We start from the raw sequence: 19,644 nt of genomic DNA on the forward strand, positions 1-19,644 counted from the left end.
AATTATAGCTTTTCTATTTATCGTAAAAACGTTACAAGCTAATGCGTTTAACGCGAGTAAGAATCCACGTTTGCACGCATGTTCGATAGAGGAACGTTTTATGTACCTTCCGATTTACGTTTGTCGCTTCGCTGCTTCTTGCCGTCTTAAGTCGGTGATGCGGTTATGAAAATGCGTTCGTTACTCCTAAGCACTCGCTGAAACGATTGAAAGTGTGGAGTCTCCTCAAAGCGGCGGTCGTAACTTCTGCCCGACGTGTGTGCTGGCGAACTAAAGTTTTGCAACTCGTCGCATGCATTTGCAGGACTCGCGCACATTATCGAAAGTACATTTCGTTGATCGTCTGCAGGAATGTAGATCACGTTCTATCAACGTTACGATTGAATCGCAGGCAGCCAAGTTGCTACATTGCCTTACCTTCCAAGGGAATTGTATGCGTCCCGATGTTTTTCGAACCCTCTTTTCCGAAACGAGAGAAACACAATACGATCTTCCTGGAAGCTTCGAAATCTGTAGAGCAGCCATTTCAACGATCGAATCGCTTAGACGTTAAGTATCGGAGGGATTTTTGTAATCTCGAGGCAAACGTGGAAATCTTGTTAGAGAAGTATACGTAGTTTCTTCGATTGTTTCTCGATGTCTTTCAACGTATGGCAATCGGACGTTCAAGGTTACACGAAAGCTCGTAAATTCCTTACGAGATCGATCGTGTCTGGAAGTATTTATTAGCTAACGAATAAATTGGAAATCATCGATAACTCGATATTGCTACTGATGCGGTGACACGTGTACGTTTCAACGTGCGCGTAACAGGTCCTTCTTTTGCGTTGCTGCTCGAATGCGATTTCTCTTGCAGACAGTTATAAATTAACAGTCGTGCCAGTCGGCAATTGTCGACCAGCCAAACTTACGCCTCTCTGATCGCATCTAGTAGTATATATATATGTCTGTATGTATATGTACATGTACGTACGTATTTCTTCTGGTTACAGAAACGGTGATATATAATCGTATCGATCGATGCTGGCAGGATCGTCTGTGTTAGTTTATGCCGTTGTTTGCGCGTCGAGTATCCCTTGTAATTTGATTAAATCCTCTGGATTGTCTACAACCGTTTAACAAGGGAAGGGCAAACATCGCGATGGAAAATATCATTGCGTCGGTTATCGGTTTAACGCGACTAATCCTTTTCGATTTGGTTGATCGTCGTTCTTGATGAAGACGATACCTTTTTAAAGGATATCTGAAATCGTGCAACAATTGATCAACGAATATTTAACGAATTTTCATTATTATCGCTACACTTATTTCCCATGGTTACTTGCGACGAAATTGTCATACCGCAGCAAAGGAAAAGTGATCCGTTTCAGTCATTTGTTAACAAACCGCTTCTCGACGAACCTTTCGAACAACCTCTTTCGAGCATAAAGACAGGAGTTTAAAAGAAAATGGAGAAAGGAATAGAGAAACGAATCCTAAGCGACTCGTTTAAAGCACGCCTTTTGGTTCGGATAGTCGTTCCAAAGGTGAATTTCTTTGGTTACTCTACGAACGAAGAATGCGGGTGAATAACGAAGTTGTTCCACGAATGAAATGTACCGAAAGGTCCCGTATTGGAAATCCTGATAAAAGGAGAAACCGAAAGGACTAGATGTCGCATTGGCAAAGGAAATGAAAATCGCAAATGATCTTTCTGTCTTGCGTGTTTTTTGTAAACCGATTGATACGAGTACGCGGTACGATATTGTTCGATGCTTAGATCGTGAAGTCATAAAACTGCTCGATCTTCTTTTCATATTTTCGTACGAAGGTAGTTTCTCGTTGGCGAAGAGAAAACCAACCTTGGAAGCGTAAAGTTTTTCGGTCGAGCGAAGAAACTGTGAATTGGACGCGAGAGAGCGAACTTGGCTAACGAACGAAAAGATCCAAGTATACATGGGTTGATCGTGAAACTTTCTGCGGGTTTGTGAAACGTGAAATTCCACTGGGATCGTGCGTTTTCTTAAGTTTCCAAAGAATACACACACTGCAAACTTGTAAAAGTATTTGCGTCGATATTGTGCGTACGGCTACGATACGAAATATTACCATACATACGATGGCAGGAACGAACGTTAATCGTGATAAATTATGTGTCACAAGTGTCTCGGAACAGTTCATCGAGATATACCGCTGACTCCAGTTTTGTCTATGAAAAACTAGTCTCTCGTGGGAGACGATGCATCTTCGCGGCATAAGAACGCCCCTTGAGAACCGATGCAATTCAAGGATTAAACGTATGTGTACGAATGTAGACTGTAGATGGATCACGGTGGAAGATGATCGCGTTGGAAGACGACAGATGTTGCATAATGGTGTTTTTTACGATGAAAATGGTTATACGTACGTACACAGACAGATAATCGTAATCGTCATGCGGAGACTATCTATTCGAAGAGTCGCATCTCGTGTTTCCATTTTTCGCAGTTAACTCTCGTTCTCGATACCAAATCACCTTTGCTTCAACTCCGTGTCAACTGCTTTATCAAATTATCGCCAACGTATCCAACTTCTCAACTTTGCACTTGATTCTTTTTTTAAGAATTCTATAAATATCGTGATACTGGATGTTTTTTTTTATATCTGACGATCGTTGAGTCTCTTTGATTGCTTTTTTCCGTTTCTGTTCCGTTGTTGGCTCGTTCGCAAGTTTTTCATTTTTCCTTCCGTGTTTCCGTTTCTCGAAATTTCTGTGGTGTTTTCTATCGGGATTTCATCGCGATTTGTACGCAAGAGAAGAATCGCCTCGCGCCCTTAGCAAATGCCAGCTTAGCAATTTCGGAAATGCTTCCTCGCGCGAACCTCTTGGCTGACTTACATCTACCACGCGTACTTACAAACGTGTCACGTAGAGAAAGGTAGGCGAAGCTCGAGATTCCGCGTTTCTTACGTTCGAGCCGAAAATTTTGAGAAGAAAAGTCCCCCAGACATGGCTCATCAGGTAGAAGAATTATAAAAGTAGTTTTGCAATTACAGTCATTTGTTCGATAGGAACTGGGACTGTGCGTCGTGCATTGCTCCAATATGCGGCGGTATACTGAGTTGGCATATTGCGCGGATAAATTCTGCACCATCGCCACATACGTGAAACCTATGAATGACCTGCGTATAGACGTATTGCATGTCAATTAGCGATGCAGTTGGTGAATTATCATTGTTATTGTTAGCTTATTTGCGCTAGTTAACGATAACAATTACATTTGCTTAAGTTGCGTAAAATAGTCGGCAATGACAAGGCTCGTCGCGTTTCTATTAGCATAAAATGTGATTCTAATCCCGAGATCTCCTTTGACCGTTGCGTTCGAGCCTCATCCTCTCATGGTTCGCGCTCGGCTGTTTACGCCCAAGTTCCCTGCAAAGCAAATCCCGTATCCTTTGTTGTGGAAATTAATTTTTTGTTAGCCGATCGATAGAGCTTCTCTCTGCGGCGAGTTGCTAATTGGACAGTTGTTCGATGGGAACGTTGAATGTCGAAGCGGACTCGAACAATCTGTCAATACCTGCGATGCTTCCTATCGATTCTATTCTTATACCTTTCAGTCTTTTATTCTGTTAAGTTTTTATTTCTTTAACACAATTTTCGTATAACACTTTTCAAGAAATAGAACATCTCGAATAAGATATTTTAACAAGCGTAAAGTGACATATCCGTTGACCGATTTGCCTTATTTTTTCTTCGTACGTACTGACTCTGCGCAATTGCCAATGGTATCTATCGTGTAATTTGTGTACGATTTTGAAGAGCAGCTGAATCAAGGTAAAAGTATATTTCACGTAGCTGTAATTAAAGTTGCGAGCTCTTACGTTTTCAGGTTTCTATTAATTCCATAGGTATTTCTTTCACGTGCCAGATTTCTTGATCTCGGATATCGGAAACTTATAACTTTTCTTAATATCGGAAGGGAGACAATGAAGTATACTTTTTTTATACGCAATATTAAGCTTATATATCGGTTAGAGCAGAAGCGAAGGCAGAAGAGCGAGGGTCGAAAGAGAAAGATTGTCTGGCCGGAGGCGTAGGAACCAGTGGAACAATAAATTCAAATCGATAATCGGAAGAGCGGCACGGCGAATGGTGCGAAATAAGCGTATCGCAAAATTACGAGTTGTCCGGTTGCGGGGTGACTAGATTCATATTACGTAGCAGCAAGAGCCAGCACCGGCTTTCATCGCGCAGTAGCAATAAAATGGAGTCGCGTTCTAATATTTCTCTGACGCCGTTGTCCGCGTGGCGACGTTTTTCTCCGTAAAATTTATATCTGCGGGTTCCAAGCGGTTCTGTACGACCACGACAAAACGAACTTACGAAAACTCGTCACAAAGAAGAGCTGGCGAAAAAATCGGAACAATGGCTGGTCAAACAGGATAGGCGGAGTCGGAGTTGGAAAACGTTAAACGGTGAGAAGTGGAAAAGAAGAATAAAGGAAAGAAACAGTCCGCGTTAATGATGCTTTTTACGGCGACAAACGAGCGTGGACGATAAATGCTGAAAGGTAGAGGATACCACGCCGGAACGTGTGACGGTTGGTCGAGGAGTTAGAAATAGAAAAGTCGGACGATGAATAATCAGTTTTTCTGATGAACTGACTCGCGAAATAGATATTTTTAATCTTGTATTTTTCTTTCTCCGAAAGTCGGTGTATCAAGTTCATTAGTCCTTTTGCTGTCATCGAGCCTATCCGTCGGCCTCGTTTGTTTTATACGTCACCTACATATTAAATCGGTAATTTTGTGGAATTTTTCGCGTATACTACGCGTATTTGGAGCTGACAGCAGAAGGTGAAACACCACGTGGAAATTTAATCAAACGCTCATCACGAATAATTCGTTTATATCCTCGAATGGTCGTCGTATTTCTCAACATTGAACGCTCAGTGTTTTAACGACTTATTTCCCCTTTTGATTTTCGTTTCTGATTCTTACACGTTGAAACGACGATTAGCGAGATGTATCCTACATCAACGAGACGCGTTCGCTTTCCACGGATTTCTATTTCTATCTCTTTTTTGCAATTACGTATATGGAAAAGATTTGTCTCTTTCCACGCGTTCCACGTGCATCGTTTCCACGTATTACATTCATAGCGTTAAATCGTTATTGAAGTTAAAAAGTTCAAAGGGGAAACGAGTTGCTGACAAATTGGATCGAATTACGCAGGCGCGATTTTTCGAAGCGCGTATTCTCGTAATGAGAAGTTGCGGTCGAAAGCGGAATCGCGCAACGTTGACTGATCGTACGAAGGATATATGAGGACTGTGCATTGCCAGTAACACGAATCATCCAGTTATACGATTCCTCGCCGTTTCCTCGGTCGAACTCTTCTCTTCTTTTCTCCTTCTTTCTTTCTTCTTTACTTCGTGTGTCTAGCTTTGTCAGGTCGGTTGTTTCGCAACTAGAAAATTCCTAAGGACGTAGCTGCTGGATCACGCGCGCTCCACAGACGTTCTTCGTTGGCATCGTGAGAAACAGATTCCATTCCGATTCATGCAAATCGTCGCACGTGCTTCGCAACGACGTAACGACTTGTAAATTTAGCATGCACCCCAATACGAAGCTTTTCACCTCGCCTTAAGGTCCCTCCTCTGACTTTTATTCAGAAAACGTTTGCGCTTTATGCATCGTTAATGTCGCGCAGTTTCTTATCCATCCATGGGGAATTCTTTGTTATTTTCGTGTATCTTGTTTTCGTGTATACATACCAACTTTTTACCATGTATTTTCGTATTATTCTTGCTCGCTATTCACGCTCATCCTTCTCTCGGAGTCGTTTATTGCAAAAAGAGAAGAGACACGACGAAATCTGGTAGCTCGAGTTCTGTTCCATCTTCCTGTGTTGCTCTCAGGATGAATCGCTACCGTAAAAGTTACTCTATACTGTATATATATTCTTCTTTCGTACCGGTTCTTTCGTCGGGCGCGAAACAATATATCTGATAACGTTGATACAGATCCTGTCGAATGGATCCGACACTAGCGGTGTGTATCCACTGAACTCGATTCGACGCTTCTCTCAAAGCCACAGTCTCTCTTTCGATTCTCTGGCCATCGCGTCAGATTTCACTCGTTTATTCCTTGAATAGTTCGTTTTCTTTTCTTCGTCCTTCCATTTCTATTCTACCCGTCTTCTTCTCTCTCCTCTGTCGAGCATTGTAGAGCCTTTTACCGACTCTTGTCGCAACGATAACAGATACATACATAGCAGGTAAAAATTCGTGCTCCACACAAGTCCTTCTCTTGCATCCTTGGTCGTGCCTTTGCCAGTTGTCGGCGAGATTACCCTATTCTGGGAAGAACGTCGCGTTGCGCCGTTCCGAGGAAGAATCGCTTCGTTACGTTCATCTCGACCGTTTTCAGACATTTGCGGACACAACTTTCGTCAACGGCAGTCATTTTGTAGGAAAATATCTTTCTCATCGGGTATAATTTTGGCATCGGGTATCGTATAAATTTTGCCTAAAATATAGATTTGGTAAGCGTATCGATCTTAACGCGGTGTCTGTTGGCGTACGTTATCGAAGTTAGATAGCGGGTAGATCGGAGTATGATCGTGAAAACATGAAATAAAGATCCCACATCAGAACCGGATAGGTCGGGTCGACTGGGTAGGACTGTATTTGAGAGCGAAGCATATTTTCAACGTTGACTTTTATTCGGTTCACGTACCGACTTGCTCTATCTTCAACATCAACGAATCTTCCTTCTTCCTCCCTGGACGATTCTGCGATCAATATTTTCCTCTTTGTCTAAACTGCGTCCTCATTTTTCTTGCGAGCCATCTAGTCTCAAACGAACCCACGTTTTCGCTGTTAATCCTTCTCCCTTTTCGTCTTTTAGCTCTTTTTTAGCTCTCTTGCTAGCTCGAATTGTCGTCAGAAATTTTAACTAGCTTATTCTTCCTTCTCCTGCATTTCCTTGGCTATGAACTGTCGAGTCGTTCGATCTTCTTATTACGAGCTAGACGGTCATTTGACATCATTTGACAGGCTGTTTCTGCTGATTCTTCGTAGTAACCATCGATTTCGTCAGATTGCACGATTTCGTAGAAAGACGGTACTGTTGATTGGAGACGTAGACTGTTGATCCACATACATATATATACGTCGGAGATGGAAGGACATCGGGGCTTTCTTTTGGAATGTTCGGGAAGGTCCCCAGTACTTTAGTCCAGACTTTTTATCATAGCCGTACTTAGATGATAAAACTGAGAAATAGCTGTTTATGATTTAATCCAACTGTGTTTGCCCGAGATTTATGACAGTGGGTTTGGGCTGGAAGTGACATGAGGGGTCGCTGAACGTAGCCACGGTCAACACGGGAGGGACGTGTACCTAACAGAGGTATGGAGTAATTAAATAACTCTCCTTAAAAACAAAGATTGACCCGAGTGACACAGAGGAGTATATAAGGGCAGTTCCACTTAGACTGAGGTTCAGTCCGACAAGTTCGACTAGTCCAAGTAAACAAGTACGTTGAGTGTCACCAGAATCTTGTATCGAATCACATTCGTCATCCCGTTGACCTTGGATTCGTTATCGAACCTAAACTCATTGTCATCGACTTCTCGATTATCCAATCGCCGCTATTACTTGTTACACCCTGTAATACTTACATTCGTATCAATACATAGCATCTATAGTATACAACAACGATGGCCAACTTACATGAAGATTCGTTATACGCTCCGAATTTTAATGACATATATATGTCGTGATGTCCTTGGAAAACAGGGTGTGCAATGAGTCTTGCTGCGAGTTGTCTTATACCAGATGAATTTTATTTATAGGAATGTGTTACAAAAGTGATCGTGATATCTATGACGATGAATTTAGGTTCGATAACGAATACACGATCAACGGGATGACAAGCGTTCTCTGTACTAGTCGAACTTATCGAATTCAACCTCAGTCCAAGTGGAACTGTCCTTATATACTCCTCTCCGTATTCCCCAGGTCAATCCTTGTTTTTAAGGAGAGTTATTTAATTACTTTATACTTCTGTCAGATACAAGTCCCTCCCGTGACCCATTATGTTACTTCGAGCCCAAGCCCACTGTCATAAATTTCGGATAATCATAATTAACTTGATTCATAAACAGCTATAATAAAAAGTCTGGACTAAAGTATTGGGGACTTTCCCAAACATTCCGAAAGAAAAACTCCGGTGTCCTTTCATCTCCGACATATATATATGTATGTATGTATGTATTCGTCGACTTTCTAATCATAATCGCGATTTTTCTGCGTCAGAGAAAGGAGTAGTTTTATCGCTACGAGACACCTATATTCTTGGTAAGATGAACGACATGTTAGAGGAGCGAATAATCTTGTAAAGTTGTGCTCGTTGCAAAGACGCGGGTGTTTACGATACAAGAACCGTCGAGTCGTCGAGCAATCGTTGCATCTCGTGTAAATAGAATTTCATGATTACATGACTCGACTGCGCAGGACCGCCAACCTACCATTCGATTGACAGTGCAGTACAAACGAACGTTAGCCTACGACAGGTCGAAGAAATCGTTGCTTGTCTGCTGAGAGAAATACTTTCTTAGAAGTTTTTAATTACGAGGAAGTCCTCGCGGATCGCCGTTATGGCATTTTCGTCCTTGAGCTGAAAATTCAACCGGTTTACAAATTCTCTACTTTCCCCTCTTCCTCTTCTCCTTGGTCTTAATAACTTTTATAAGTTTCACCGTTCATCGTTCTCTGTACCGCTCGATTATTAATCTCGTTTGAATTTCCTACCTCCTTCTGGCAATATTCGAGGGTCGATTACCGCTACCAGTGGTACAAAGTTTCCGCTGAAATAAAAACTGTCGTTTACCACTGCGCCATCGTGTCTTAAATTTAGTAAGTAGACGATCAAAAGTTTTTATCAAAAAAATGCAATATCCTTTCGAGGGTTAAACGCCACATTAACGGAACTATAAGGAAACTCGGCCGTGGTAACGCGACGCGTAGAAAGCCACGAATAAAGTTGCAAAGTATGATTTCGCAGTTTCGTCTTCGTTCCTCTGTTTCGGATTCTCTGGAAACAGATTTCAGGTTTGCCTTCGCTCTGGTTGCTGCGTCGGATTACGCTTGAATCTAAATCGTAGCTGAACGGCGAGAAATCCTTGACGCAAAGGAGCGGCTGCACTCGCTACAGTCACGTTGCATGCATTTATATATAGTCTAAGTATATATAGTCTAATATGTATCAGAATAGAAGTTGGTGCCCGTTAATATTAACCGGGAACGTCGATAGTCTATAAATTTGGTGGCACAAAACAGCAAGCGCGATGCAAAAGAACGGTCACCGATGAAAGCGAGAACCGAAAAAAGAAACTGGAAACTGATGCCAAGCACGTCATAAAAAGGAGCTCGCGTTTCCTCGGCTAATTAATGCCCGATGACGTACAACCTTGATAAATTACCATCCTGATTCATTTTCTCTTTCTTCCTCTTACCACGTTGTCCGTCGTCGAAAATGTAAGGCAAACGAAATGCTCGTTCATTTTTCGTCGAAATAGTTAACACGCTGCTGTAACGTTATTTTTTATCGAAGTAACTTTATCAATTATACGAATAATTTCATTTGTAGTCTATCTATATTGCAGTTTAGAATTTGTCAAAGGCAATCTTGTATCCAGAAAAAAAAAAAAAAAAAGGAAAAAAGGAGAAAAAAAAAACAATATCTGTATTGGGATAACGCAAGCTTTTCATTCATTGTATCAACGTTTTTGGAGCTTGAACAATCGTCAGTTTTGCTGCAAAACTGACGATTGGAAATGACTGACGCGAGATAACGAACCGAACAAGGCTAGTCGTCCAGATATTGCGAACTTTTATTAAACTATTTGTCGAACAACAAAAGCATTGTTAGGTGTCATTGTGAATATGTACAATGCACAGGCGACCACCTTTCGCAAGTATAGAAAAAGAAAAGTAACAGGGACAGTACGGTGTGTTCGTTTGAATTTTATCGGCGAAATTTTCAGCGAGTATAAACTCGTAAGATAAACTTCGCGATTTTACTTTCTGTTTCTCTTCCTCTCTGATGCGTTATCGTTCCCTTTGGCTAAAAATACTCGCTGCGAAAAAGAAAGGCTCGACTCGGAGCTGAATCGTCGACGAACGCGAAATGAAATTGAATTGGCATGAGTGTAAATCAAGCAATCGCGCTAACAAGTCAAACGCAGTAGTACGAGTAAATGGAAAGGCAGACAGCTAGCTGTAGGAAGGAACATTCGGAAGATACGAGACAGTGGTGGTTGGAGCGAAGGATTCTGTGATTTAGACGTGGAAAGGTTCGGTCTCTTGGACGGTTTACAAGCCGTTTCCGTATATCGAGGTCGATCCAATTAGAATTTATGCAGCCAGGTCAGCCGAAAGTGGTCGATGCATATGCATCGAATGTAACGCGTTTGCTTAGATTCCGAGGATCATGCTAGGACCTTCCGACGCCGCGGTTCGTAGACCCTTCCGTGATAACGGAACAATTTCGACCTAGCTCGAATCTTAGTAGTTTCTCTTGTGTTGCCCGAACGTGTTCTCTTTGTCTTCGCATCAGCCCATCATAGTCCTAATGAATGCTGATTAATTGATTCTCGTCCAATTTCTCCGTCGTTCCATTGATTGATCGCAGTGGATCAAACAGCTCCGAAATCGAGCAACGAGGTGGGCAACGATTTCACGAACATAGACGTATGTACGTAACGTGGTTCCGGAATCGATGGGGTTAACGTTCCGATAGGTTTATCGTTACGTAGTCGAGTCGTGAACCGTTGCAGCAGAATTTTTACTACGAGTACTTACGTCTCTCGGCTGAAATGCATTTAGAAATTTCATTGCCTGTTTAAATTTTATCACTGCGTAAACGACAGTCTCTCTCTGCCTTCGTTGAAACTCGTATCCACAGATCGGCGTGTTACGTCGGAATATCAACATTAAAATATGTAACACGTTCGTGTAAAGTACCCGCGGCGTGGTTGCGACAAGATTTTTCATGAAATCGAATTGATCGTTTGTTGTCCGATCGGGTTTGATATTCCAATAATACGAAAATAACTGCGGACGCGCGGATAGAAATCCGTTACGACACATCGATACGAACAAACACAGCATCGTTATTTATGCAAATACGATAATTGCGTGGAACAGTCGAGAGAAATGGGGTGGTACACGTTCCTCGTATATGCTTCTTATTGCAATTTTCCCAGTGTTGTCGCAAAGATTAACGAGACCGTTTGTTCAGGCGGTGAAATAATTTTGTGCCAACAATCGCAAAGAAGTTCGCAAGCAGAATTCAGAGACTAGGCGAATAAGACGAAGTGTGTCAGTATGTTGTTTATTCTCGAAATCGGATCTAATCTCGTTCGTCGAACGTTTGTAACTGCAAAAGCAAAATGTTTAAACGCGGAAGCAGTGACCTGTCGAAGAGAGAGAAAGATAGATAGATAGATAGAGAGAGATAGAGAGAGATAGATAGAGAGAGAGAGAGAGAGAGAAGAGGAAATAGGTGGAAATAAGAGGAAAGAATCATTTGTATTAATTACAGAATTGATTTAATATATTCTTCTGCGTGCTCTTTAAAAGGCGAATAAAACGGAAAGATAAGGAAAGTTAGAAAGGCTCGGTGCGCGGTTAGTTTTCGACGGTGCTTCGGCAAAGAGGGAGAATCAAGACCCCGGCGCTACTTCCGACTCGTGAAGCCCCTCAGGAAATTGTTCCTATCCCTTGATCTCCTAAGAGTTTATCCTATCGTCTCTTCCTGTAAAGCTAGAACGGTCGTCGTTCGATCATTTTCGCTCGTCCATCTCATGGTAGCGGTTTATCGATTTCTCTCGCGGTTTACTATGCTTCCCTTCCGGCAAGCTTATGGTAATTTTCAGCGTGTTAGCGGCATCGTTGCGCTGGCGAGACACCGTTGGAAAAAAACATCGGCTTTTTCATCGATGCTCGAAGGAATAAATTTTCTTCCTTTTTTTCTTCATTTACGAAACTGTAACGGTTGATGGCGCGACAACAATGCGTTCGAAAGCAAACAGAGAAAATAATGAAAGATCGTTCACGGTTCGTGTACTTCCTATAATAACCGTGACAAAAAATTGAGAAAAATTGCAAACTCGGCTTATCGTTTCTTTTACCTGTTGTACAGGTAGAATAGACACGGCCTTCGCACGGTGGAATATTGTATCGCGAAGCATTTATTTCGCACCAATGGATCATAAATCACAGGCCACGAGTGTGCAGTCCTTTTGTGTCGCTGCCGGTTAGCCCGAACACCGGGAAAAGCCCTTTGTCCCTTAGCAATGACCTTCGCAACCCCGTGTACACGATATTTTCTGAACGATTCGATCGATCTATCGCTCTCGAGTTGGTCGTCGTTTCAATACTCCCGATAAATGTGCAAGTGGTCGAACGGCTCTTGTGATGCGACGATCTGCGACTCTATCTCGCGTTCGCTTAACCAACCGAAACTTGATCGTCCGGTTATCGTGAACTTTTGAAGGGATAAGACTCGGTCGAGGTCGTATCGCGATTCTCACGGAGCATCGGTTTATCAACCACACGAACCTATTTTCAGAGTTTCGATAAACGAGTAAACGAAACGCTGGTTTGTTTAATGCGAAATCGCGAGATACACCGAACTACCGAAAGAACAACTGCGTTTTGCTAATATTTGTATATTTGTACAATAATAAAACCGTTGTTGTTGCAGGCGCGCGCCATTCATAATAGTTCGTTTCGCCTCGCAATAGGATAGCAGGAACGCATTGATGTTAATTAGAGCCGAAAGAAATGCAATGTTAACGACGATAGCGACACGGTTTCGAGGTCGCTGGAAATCAAATGAAAACGAGGTAAATGAAAATGTAAAGCCGGATCCATACGTCGTATCGCGCGCTCATAAACCACGCGTAATCGTTAGACATATTAAAGTGCTCTGATAGCGCAATTTGTACAGAAATTTATATCACATTAATCGTTCTTTCAGAACGAGAGCAAACGAAACGTTCGTTTAATCGCTTAATAGACTTTGGTTGCTACATTTTACAATTTGCTTTCGTTGAAATTAACGCTGTTCGCTAATGGTCACATTATATTCACGATCAGCAGGAAACATGCCGTTCAAAGAATCCACCTGTGTTGTGGATTTCATATAAAGCTGTAACACATCGGTTCGTAAATTCGAATTCGTGCAAACGCGTAGTATCTTTGCCGTGTCGACGATCATTTTCGATTGTCTATTTTTATATCTTTTCAATTAATTCGGCACTTACCCCGATCCTTGTGCCTCGTTGGGCGAACACGGATCTGTCTTGTTTACGAGAAACTTGTGGCAAAGTATTCACTCGACACGGTCTACGAATGTTACCGATTAATTACGAGCCTCCTAATTGGAGGACCCGAAACGCTGAAACGTGATAACGTTAGGTTGCGTGAGATTCTTGGCTACGAGTTTGCCGGAAAGTGTTACGAGCTTCCGACTAATGTGTGTCGACCTGCGCTGATCAATTATCCGCTGCACAACCAATTTCACGCGTTATTCCGGGATTTTCCATCGGTGTTAGAATTAATTGGTATCGTAAAATTACGGAAAACCGACGAACAGAAGAGACGATCAAGGATGCTATTGTATCAGAGACGTTTTGGTCAGTACTTGTCGACGCTTTAAGTGGCAGCTACTTTCGTGGTAGCAGCTAGAATTTCGTTCCTCTTGAAAGCGTCAAGAGTGACGTGATAAAATTCGTGCCCGATAACCGCTCTTTCGTTCCATGAACGCTTTTACGACCCCCTTATCGCACCGCCCTGCAACTTACGGCGATTCTTATAGCACCTCGAACAAGCACCTCTGTCTGATCACGTTTAATGCCTTCCCTTGATTTACACTATGATTCGCGGTCAATGTGCATGGTCCGACTCTTTGCTCGCTAAATTTTTCCTGATTTTAAGAACAAACGGAAGATCGGTAAAAGTTCTTTACACGAATTTACTATATTCTCTACCTACGTTAAATTAAACTAAATTACTTATTTTATCTATTATTCGTAATCCTCTTGCTAAGCTACTCTGTAGCTTAAGGTTGACTTGTGGTTGCCTCTTGCAATCAGTACTTAATCTACTTATCGCGTAGAATATAGATTGTAAACTCTTTTTTGGTTATTCTAAATTCAATTAAAGAAGTTTTTCGTGACTCGAATAGTTTTAAAACGTGCGATTACTCGTTGGAATAGTTTCTAACTCGTATCGCTTAATGAATATTCATTACGTCAAATATCAAGAAAATTAAACGTATCGATATACGTGAACGTATACGTGTACGTGTACGTGTACGTATTACCTTAATAAAACGGATGCACGTAACGGCTGTAATTATTCGGGATAATCGGCTCGTCTCATTTCCGAATACGCGGAGTGGCCACACCGACACGCAGATTACAGGTAATCGGGAATGTTGCTGTTTGCCAACTCGGCCACTCATGACGGGGAATTATATCGTAATCTCTCGTCGAATAATATAACGATCTTGCGGGAAATCCTCGAGAATTGCGGATTCAAGAAAAATTACACTGCATTCGTTCTTGCAGGTAACGATTTACTGCGGCCGAGATACCATCCGATCGATGTTTGAAACCGTACCAAATCTTACACGAGGGAAATTCGGTATATTTTTATCGACGTCGGTCGACAAACTATCGGATCACTCGGAATAAATGAATAATTTGTAATATAGCTTGCTAGAAGTAACACCGCGAAGCAGAATCCTTATTTAGTTGATGACGCAGACATTATCCTTATAATTGCGATTATCTGTCAGAAAGAAGAATATATTATTACAAAATTTCTTTTTTACGATATTTATAATGATCGTAAATCATTTAAACGGTTATCAGTTTCTTAGGTGTAATGGTTCTTCTGGTAGCTCTCGTAGCTTGCAGCAGAAACTATTTCTCTTGGTTTTTAAATTCATTGAACCTTAAATCGTAGATGTGAATAATGGTCGAGTTATATATTGTTGAGCATTTTGGATCTTAATAGCCGAAATAATACTATAGAAACACTAAATTTACACTTGGAATTTATATTAGAATAGTTATATATTTATTTGATAAATGATTTCAAAGATATTCATCGATACACTCTTGCACGCGTCTCAGCACTTTCTTTTATAGCCGACTGTTAAGCGACCGAACAATTTACATTCATCGAACCTTAACTCGTAGATGCGAATAATGGTCGAGTTATATATTGTTGAGAATTTTGGATCTTAATAGCCGAAATAATGCTATAGGAACACTAAATTTACACTTGGAATTTATATTAGAATAGTTATATATTTATTTGATAAATGATTTCAAAGATATTCATCGATACACTCTTGCACGCGTCTCAGCACTTTCTTTTATAGCCGACTGTTAACCGACCGAACAATTTACATTCATCGAACCTTAACTCGTAGATGCGAATAATGGTCGAGTTATATATTATTGAGAATTTTGGATCTTAATAGCCGAAATAATACTATAGAAACACTAAATTTACACTTGGAATTTATATTAGAACAGTTATATATTTATTTGATAAATGATTTCAAAGATATTCATCGATACACTCTTGCACGCGTCTCAGCACTTTCTTCTATAGCCGACTGTTAACCGACCGAACAGTTTACATTCATTTGTGTTAAGGTTATTTGACGTATGTGGATACAAAGAAACGCGTGGATAAATTGTAAAGTATTGTAAGTATATATATATTGTGAATATTAAAGTACAAAGTGTGGAATACAATGTGAGCTGGTCCAGATCCGCACGCTAGCAGTGTTACCCTGAGACTGAAGAAAACCCTGAAGCCAACGTCGCATATGTACCGCTTATGGTTTGTCCTTGACGCAATCTTTTGTCTATGCGTTGTCGATGGCTTCAGTGCTTGAGAAAACTGAAGACCAGATGTAGAGTTTTCTTAGAAGTGGCGACCACTTCAACAATTTGTTTTCGAGACGCCGCGCACACACATATTTCCACACACTGATATTCACACACAAGTATACTACTACGCATCTAACCTAATCTAGCACATAAAATTATACATATCTCAATATATATAATGAGACTAACATGACGTAGACGTAGACGTAGATTCGTAGAAATATCTATGTGTACGTAGTATATATTTTGCTCGTATAACTTTCCATGGTGGTTGATGTAACCAGTCAATGTAACCGTGTAACTTGATCGGGTAATGGTTCACCGCATGGATTGCACAAGGTTGTTGACCGGACATCCAGATTTACGACACTCTTCTAGCAACGCGGAATGCTCGATTATTAATTGCATCGCGTATCACGTACGATGACGCGTAACGCGAGAGGTATCAGAGCATGTTCCGTTAGAGGCACGAGCGTCAAATCAAATTTGTTGGTCGCGACCGAACGTGCCAACGCAATCTTTGAAATTGCGTCGACCCTTTGTCATTAGCCCGCACGAACGTTTCATCGTCTGGTAATTATTTTGCCGCATTTTTCTCCCGTTGTTCCCTCATCGATGGAAAATAACGCGGGAGGTTTTCTTACGCTCTGTTTGTTCGGTGTACAACACCAGCCATGGTAATCGAATGACTATCGGAATACTCTTCGCACCGTGTCATTTCAAATTACCAGTAGTCTAGTGCTATTCGCGTAGAAAACAGAGTGCGATACGTTTGTACCTTGTTTTGATCGTTTGCAACAAGTCGCAATTGCCGAAGAATCGTCGATAAATCCGATAAATTCTAACGAGAGTTTTACTGCACTGAATTTGCATAGCATTCCCCAGCGGACTCATTAACGCGTAATACCGCTTCCTCTTCGACATTCGAGTAAGTGAAAACGCCAGACAAAGACTGTCCTGTGAGATTTCATTTCCAATTTTATTTAAAGAAACAAAAGCGATTCGAAGAGAAGTTGATGAAATATGAAAACGAAGCGGAAATGAAACGATAGCGTAAAAGAAAATATGTACTTTCCGCGAGAGAAACGACAGAATCGCGTATTTCACGTCCAAGAACATCGGGTTTCGAATGTTTTCCTTTTCTTCTTCGTCGCGTTAATTCCACTTTATTTTAGAGATGGGTTATACGATCTTTTATTTCTCGGTACGTAAATCAGACGACAAGCGTACTGCGATTTGCACGGAGAGAAAGGCTAAGGGAGAAAATCGGTAGATAGATAAGGAAGAAGTAGGTAGGTATGTGTCAAGCGTAGAGGCGGAAAAGCGCGGGAGAAAGAGGGAAATAGGAGAGAACAGAAAAGGAGATTTGCATATCTCGCGGACGGAATAATCGATGCCACTTAACGTGCCTTCTCTAGAGTCGAGAGAGCCGAGAGTGTGTGGGTAGCGTCGAACCGAGAGGCGGAAGAATCGGCCAGAGTTCGACTCGCAGACAACACAGTAGGGGTGTTGGTTGCGAGACAACGATGGAAGGATACTCGTTTCGAGCCGGTCTGCTCGCTTCGATAGCTTGATTTAGCGCAGACACCGATTCGATTATCTTCGTACGAACATTTTGCGCGTCGCTCTTGCGTACGTGTGTGCTATATCGGCAAAAATTGTTTGCCAAACTCCGATCGATTTTATGGTCAAACCTGCGACACGTAGACCCCACGCGTCGCGTCCCGCCACGTTGTTTCGCTTCGCGACTCGATAAACTTCGTACTCTCGAGTTCGTCGCGACGTTTACACCACTTACGATCGCAGATTTATTCTTCTTGCTAAACGTTTCTAGTTGCAAAAAAGCTCCGCGTTAAACGTGTGGATACTTCGTTCTATGAAAGAGTAGAGGAAACACGAGCGTGTTGGCCGGGTTGGCGTCGTATCCGACGAATACGCGACTGCGATCCTGTCGCATGATTTTAATTTTCGAAAAAATATCGCGTGGACGTGCTGTTGCTGCTTGATGGGACAACTTGCTCGGTTACGTCGACGCTATCTTTGCTCCTTCCTTTTTTCTTCTTTTTTAGCTTTCGTTTCGCTACATGCCTCGTATTTGTCAATGTTTTTGCCGCTTCCTTTAGATCCTCCGCGATCTTCCTCCCACGTAAACTGTTTTATTTTTCTTCTATAATTCTCAATCCTTCTATCTTTCTACCGTTCGGGTTACTTTTTCCGTTAGAACGAAAGCTACGATAGATAAAGCGATAAACAAAACGTGCACGTATATAGGTTATTATTCGCGCATGGCTGAAATCTTTATTTTTGTCGTCATTTTATTTTCACAGTTTACGCCGCGTTGCTTCTCGCGCCAAATCGAATGTTATCCATCGACGTTCGAATGAAAAGCGGAGAGCTTGGCTTCCAGCCCGTGGCAATTTTAAGAGATTTTATGATTTTGCATTCTGTTACGATCTATTACGCAAGAATGGTAAAAATACGCATTAATCAGGAAGAAAGCGTTCCTCGTTGTCAATTTAAAGCGATTCGCACTCGTTCGACTGCTACGTGCACATAATATTACAAATTACGTCGCAACGTTAATCGAATAACGCGATAAATTATTTAATAATGCGTAATCAGATTTCATTTGTAACGTAGTGAGAGAACGGTGATAGCAATGGCGTGGATGTACCAGCGAAATTTGTTTTCATCGTAATTACGCGACAGATTTAATCTAACTACGGGATTAATCTTCTTTTTGAACGGCATGAAAATGCAACAGGCGTTTCGTAGGACCGTAGCAAATAATTCGATGAAATTAATTTCACGTATTTCAATGGAAATTTGTTATTACTCTGTATGCTTTATCGGCACACGGATAGTTGCGCTTCCCTGTATTTTCGTATGACTAATCATTATCGTCCATTCGTATCGTGCTTCGCCATTGTGTATTTTTAGTCAACGCCGAACATTGACGGGGGAGAGGGATGACGGAAAATTTTGAATTATAAAGATACGTTTATTTATTTATTTATTTATAGAGACGCGACTTTCCATTCGAACCCTTTTGAGTAAAATCGTTCGCTTGTCCGTGATTCGTTTAGCGGAAAATAATTGAAACGTAAAAAGAACATGCCGTGCATTTTAATTTAAAACCGTCAAGACGCGCAATCGGTTTCTTTGTCGATATTGAATTTCAAACATAAAAATCTGCCGCCCGTTCTAGGTTATTTTACGACGAGAATGGAAAAGGTTTGTTGACGGGAGAACATGATCGATGGCAGTGCCTGCGTGTCCTTCGATAAACTTTATGTCATCTACCTGAAAATTGAGCCACTCCACGGTACAAAGTGATAACATCTTATGGATAAAAACAATTTGAATTTTGCAATGCACGTAAATAGTAAATTTAATCGCGATCGAGCCGCCCGTTTATCTTATCCGTGCGAGACGTTTATTTGGAGAATGTACAGAGAGAAATTTAGTATCGTTGAATTTGGTCATTCCTTTTCAGCATTAAAGAAAAATCGTTCGCCGGTGAATCGGTCCAGTTTCGTGTCTGTTATTGATTTTTGCAAATCCATAGTCGTTCTTGGTTACAGCGGATGATCGCAAATACGATCGCAATAGCCGAGGATTTTACGAATCAACCGGAGAGATTGAGATCGAAACTAGGGTAATAAGAAATCTATAGGATTAACTCGGGGCGGTGT

This window comes from Bombus pascuorum, chromosome 4 (assembly GCF_905332965.1).
Source record: "Bombus pascuorum chromosome 4, iyBomPasc1.1, whole genome shotgun sequence".
In the NCBI taxonomy this organism is placed as follows: domain Eukaryota; kingdom Metazoa; phylum Arthropoda; class Insecta; order Hymenoptera; family Apidae; genus Bombus; species Bombus pascuorum.